We start from the raw sequence: 5,903 nt of genomic DNA, 5'->3' as shown, positions 1-5,903 counted from the left end.
CCTTTAATAGCAGTGTAAATAGTGAAGTGTGTGTCTGCTGTAATCCTCACAGAGGGGGACCGATTAGCCTCCCCGTAAGCCTTGTGGAATACGAGCTCCCCCGCTGAGGGGCGGGGGCCCATCAGGGGGGTGATTGATCACGGATATAAAAGCCAGTCCAGAAAGGAGTCTGGGCAGAGAAATCCCGGCTGGGACCTGGAATGTGACTTGTAAATAGTTTGCTTTAACAATAAATCTTCTTCGTTATCCTTTCGTACCTGACTCCTCCGTGACCACAAAAGTGCCCTTTTACCGTTGTCTTCACTGAACGAAAGTTAATGACTTGAAATTTATAATTAAGTCAATATTTGCAGGGAGTCAAAAAGTGTTCCCTCCTTACATTTGACGCTGAATAAATAAACTGCTCATTTAAGACAATACCTATATGTTTTTTGCAAATAAATGTGCGAAAGCTGACATTTTTCATAATGGTCATCCAGAAATATGCTTTTCAGAATATGTTAGTGTGTCAGGATGGCCGAGCGGAGTAAGGCGCTGCGTTCAGGTCGCAGTCTCCTCTGGAGGCGTGGGTTCGAATCCCACTTCTGACATTGACTTTAGGGGCTGGTTTAGCACAGTGGGCTAAATAGCTGGCTTTTAAAGCAGACCACGGCAGGCCAGCAGCATGGGCTGAATTCCCGTACCAGCCTCCCCGAACAGGCGCCAGAATGTGGCGACTAGGGCTTTTCACAATAACTTCATTTGGAGCCTACTTGTGACAAGAAGCGATTTTCATTCATTTTTTTCAGGAGTACACAAACCTTGTGGAATTTGAAACAAATCTTATCTCGCAACATTTCTTTATACAAAGCTGGGCCGTGAGGCTGACACTGCCTTATCTCCAAAGAATTGGCTGGAAGGAATTTTGATCGTGAGGTTCTTAGATTTTTAGGCAAGTGACAATTTTGATGGGTTTTTATTCGAAGATTGTAGCAAAAAATAATAATGGTTTCTTCGCGTCTGTGATGGAGAGCCATTATCGAAGCATGAATTGGCGTGAAATAATTGTTTCCAGGTTTGAATTGTTGGTCTACCCTCCTACTCGGGAAATGAAGAGTACAGGAGTTGTTTCTTTTCTCCATAGTTTCTCTGGATGGCAGCCAGCACTTTTATGTTGTCTGAAATGACAACTGAAATTAATGTGACAGTTTTTGCAGCAACAATATGGTATTTGTGTAGAGTAACACTTCTCAAAAAGTGACATTTGAAATGAGTTATGTCATAACAATTTCCGACTTTCACATGTCGATCTGAATTTGCCCTCGTTTACACTTAAGCATTTAAGGAAAACAAAAAGGTTGACATTTCAAAAATCTGATTTGAACCTGTCGGCAAATCGACTGCCAAAGCAATTTAAATTTTGTCAAATGCTAATTTAACTTAGAATATTGCGCCGGTGAACATAGTGAGTGGCGGATTTTATTTACGACCTGCCCCCATTCGAATGGGAACATCTACATGTAGGGGAGGGGGTAACGCAAGAAAACAGACTTTAAATTTGGTATTTTACCTTAAACGTAACTCGTTTTTCATTGGATAGTGTCATCAGCAAATCGTCAACATTTTCTAAGCTTCAATTACAATAGCGATGAGGGATGAGCTATCTTTTTTCCACTAGAATACTTTTAATTTTCTGCTTGGTTTTACCCGGCGAAAAATTTTAAAAACGCATTTTGGAGTAAGTGCACTCATGTGTGGATAAATATATGAATGTATAAATCAGGCAGCACAGTGGTTAGCACTGTTGCTTCACAGTGCCAGGCTCCCAGGTTCAATTCCTGCTTGGGTCACTGTCTGCGCAGAGTCTGCACGTTCTCCCGTGTCTGCGTGGGTTTCGTCTGATTGCTCCGGTTTCCTCCCACAGTCCAAAGATTTGCAGGTTAGGTGGATTGGCCATGATAAATTGCCCTTAGTGACCAAAAAGGTTAGGAGGGGTTATTGAGTTACAGGGATAGAACATAAGAACATAAGAACTAGGAGCAGGAGTCGGCCATCTGGCCCTTCGAGCCTGCTCCACCATTCAATGAGATCATGGCTGATCTTTTGTGGACTCAGCTCCAATTTCCGGCCCGAACACCATAACCCTTAATCCCTTTATTCTTCAAAAAACTATCTATCTTTATCTTAAAAACATGAAATGAAGGAGCCTCTACTGCTTCACTGGGCAAGGAATTCCACAGATTCACAACCCTTTGGGTGAAGAAGTGAGGGCTTAAGTGGGTTGGTGCAGACTCGATGGGCCGAATAGCCACCTTCTGCACTGTATGTTCTATCTATATATCTATGTATGAGCGATTGAGTCGGTTAGGATTGTATTCACTGGAGTTGAGAAGAATGAAGGGGGAGGGTCTCATTGAAACCTGGGAGGACCATACAGGGTAGATACCAGAAGGATGCTCCCGATGGCATGGTACCAAGAACCAGGGGTCACAGTCTAAGGATACGGGGTAGACCATTTAGGACTTGGATGAAGGAGGGCTGACGAATTAGGAAAGATTGAGTCGGTTAGGATTATATTAGCTGGAGTTTAGACGAACCGGGGGGGGGGGTGGGGGGGGGGGGGAATCTCATTACCATGGCTTTGAATCTTTAACGGACGAAAGCCTAGATCACACAGCATCACCCACCAAGGACGGCCACTATAGTATGCTAATTCCTTTGAGGCTGGATGCTTGACCAGGACCAGAGGCATGTCTTCGTGGCGGGTGTGAAAGTCCTGTCAGATCGCCAGGAGCGAAGCATATAGATCGCTGTGTATAGGAGAGAAGAGTTTATTTAAATAATTTAAATGTAATTAATTGCTGTCTTTCTTACTGCAATTTCTCACATGGAAGTCAAAATTTTACCACAATTGTTTATTCCACTACGGAGCTTCTGCTGTATGCTACTATTTTTACAAGATGCGTATTTTTATTATGACAGCCCATTAGTGAGTGAATGTAAATTTCTGAAAAAGCTGTTAATTCATGTAGTCCACAGGAAGGCCTTTATTAGGTAAAATCTATTTTGTGCCAAATTGGAAAACTGTCATTAAAGTTAATTTATCCCTTGGAGTGATAGTTTTCTCTGTCAGTTCTCTGTGCACCTTTTGAGTTCTTTGCCTACTTATATCTGCTGTGATGTTTGGCTGACTTTGCTGAAGATATTAACAAATATTCTTGCTTAATGGTCTGTAAATTCTAAAGGTAGTTTTGATTTACTATAAACTATAGCCCTTTTCAGATTATTTCAAGGATATTTTAAATTAAGTAATGCTTAAGTTTTTACAAATCTTTTATAAAATGTACAGAAATTAATTTTTGGTCATTTTAAAAAAAACATGTATTTTGCAAGATTGAAGAACCTTCAAGAGTAGAACGATATTAAGTTAATTAATGGGTTTCTCAGTACTGAGAGTGGATGAAAGTTTGAAAGATTATGAATGTATGAAACCATCATTTTATTAGTGAAAACAAAGTAAAACCTGTGTCTATATTTGTACACTATCAACATTGAAGCTAATAGTTGTCCTTGTCAAAAGGTAATTAAAAGAATAAATGAAAACAGAAAAGTTTGCTTAAACTCAGCATGCCTGGCAACATCTGTGCACATGATGTGGAGATGCTGGCGTTGGACTGGGGTGAGCATAGTAAGAAGTCTTCCAACACCAGGTTAAAGTCCAACAGGTTTGTTTCGAATAACTAGCTTTCGGAGCGCAGCTCCTTCATGAGGTGAATGAAGAGGTGGGTTCCAGAAACATATACAAGTCAAATGATGCAAGACGATACTTTGAACGAGAGTCTTTGCAGGTAATTAAGTCTTACAGGTCCAGACGGAGCAACTGGAGAGAGGGATAATCACAGGTTAAAGAGGTGTGAATTGCCTCAAGCCAGGACAGTTGGCTACACGTGTGACTTGGCCAACGTTATCTACCTCATATGCTGCAGGAAAGGATGTCCCGAAGCGTGGTACATTGGCAAGGCCATGCAGTTGCTGCGACAATGGATGAACGGACACCGCGTGACAATCGCCAGGAAGGAATGTTCCTTTCCAGTTGGGGAACACTTCAGCAGTCAAGGGCATTCAGCCTCTGATCTCCGGGTAAGCGTTCTCCAAGGCGGCCTCCATGACGCGTGACAACGCAGAATCGCCGAGCAGAAACTTATAGCCAAGTTCCGCAGACATGAGTACGGCCTGAACCGGGACCTTGGATTCATGTCACATTACATTCACACCCCCCACCCCCCCCAACCATCTGGCCTGCACTTGCGGAATCCTACCAACTGTCCTGGCTTGAGACAATTCACACCTCTTTAACCTGTGATTATCCCTCTCTCCAGTTGCTCCATCTGGACCTGTAAAGTCTTAATTACCTGCAAATACTCACATTCAAAGTATGGTCTTGCATCATTGACTTTGTCTCTGTATATGTTTCTGTAACCCACCTCTTCATTCACCTGAGGAAGGAGCTGTGCTCCGAAAGCTAATGATTTGAAACAAACCTTTTGGACTTTAACCTGGTGTTGTAAGACTTCTTACTGAACATCTGTGGAGACAGAGACACAGTAAATGTTTCAAGTCCATTGATTTGAACAGAACAAAAAAGCCAGTTCTGCTTTTCAATTTAGCCCCTATCTGGTCATAGTCTCTACACAGAGCCTTTTTCCTATTCCTACCTATGTCGTTGGCACCTATGTGACCCACAACAACTGGATCATTCCCCTCCCACTGCAACCTCCTCTCCAGCCTAGAGCAGATGAACCAAAGCCTGGCACCGGGCAGTCAACACAACCCTCTGGACTTTCACTCTTGGCTGCAGAGGACGGTGTCTATCCCCACGACTATAATATCCCTTATCAGCACTACATTCCCATTAACTTCCCTGACTTGAATTGCTTCCTGTCCTATGGTGCCGTGGTTAGTTCGTTTATCTATCCTGTAGACCCCGCTTTCATCCGTACAGATGCACGAACCTCGAACTTGTTGCACAACTTGTTGGGCGGCGACGGGAGCACAGTGGTTAGCACTGTTGCTTCAGAGCTCCAGGGTCCCAGGTTCGATTCCCGGCTTGGGTCACTCTCTGTGTGGAGTCTGCACGATCTCCCCGTGCATGCGTGGGTTTCCTCCGGGTGCTCCGGTTTCCTCTCACAAGTCCCCAAAGACGTGCTGTTAGGTGAACTGGACATTCTAAATTGTCCCTCTGTGCACCCGAATAGATGTTGGAATGTGGCGAATCGGGGCTTTTCACAGTAACTTCATTGCAGTGTTAATGTAAGCCTACTTGTGACAATAAAGATTATTATTATTACAAACACTGAAGCTCCTCCACTTATCGATCTCCACACCTGCCTCACTTGCAGTCAAACGCTCCTGTCCCTGACCATGGACCAAATCAGATGACCCTAAAGGGGCATTCTGGTAACTTTCCCCCCTTCTGATGTGTGGCAGTGTCTGCAACTCGGCCTCCAGCTCAATGTGTCTGAGCTGAAGCTCCTCCAGTTCCAGACACTTACTCCAGATGTGTTTGCCTTGGATTGCAAAGGTGACCATGTGTTCACATATTCTGCTGCCACCCCATAAGCACCGGCCCTGCCATCTTTATAGTGTTTAATTAGTTAATTATTTTACTGATTAAATTTTAATTAATGTCTCTAGTCCTGTCTATGCGTATATTCTTATTAGGTTGTAAAGTTTGATTTCTTGGGCAGTGTAACTGGGGTATACCCCCAAAGATGCGCAAGGGACCACCCACCACTGGGAAATTCACAGGCAAGGTTTTCATGGTAATTACCTGGCCCATACACAGGGAACCATAGGATTCCTACAGTGCAGAATGAAGCCATTTGGCCCATCAAGTCTGCACTGACCCTCTGAAAGATATCTAG

At 43.5% G+C, this 5,903-nt stretch overlaps 1 non-coding gene across 1 annotated transcript; it reads left to right on the top strand.

The window, feature by feature from the left end:
- Positions 1-507: 507 nt before the first annotated feature.
- On the top strand, positions 508-590 carry trnal-cag (transfer RNA leucine (anticodon CAG)). The gene has a single exon. It is a non-coding gene; the product is annotated as a tRNA-Leu (tRNA).
- The last annotated feature ends 5,313 nt before the right edge of the window (positions 591-5,903 follow it).

Source organism: Scyliorhinus torazame, chromosome 19 (assembly GCF_047496885.1).
Source record: "Scyliorhinus torazame isolate Kashiwa2021f chromosome 19, sScyTor2.1, whole genome shotgun sequence".
Lineage (NCBI taxonomy): Eukaryota > Metazoa > Chordata > Chondrichthyes > Carcharhiniformes > Scyliorhinidae > Scyliorhinus > Scyliorhinus torazame.
This window is presented reverse-complemented; position numbering and strand designations above follow the sequence as displayed.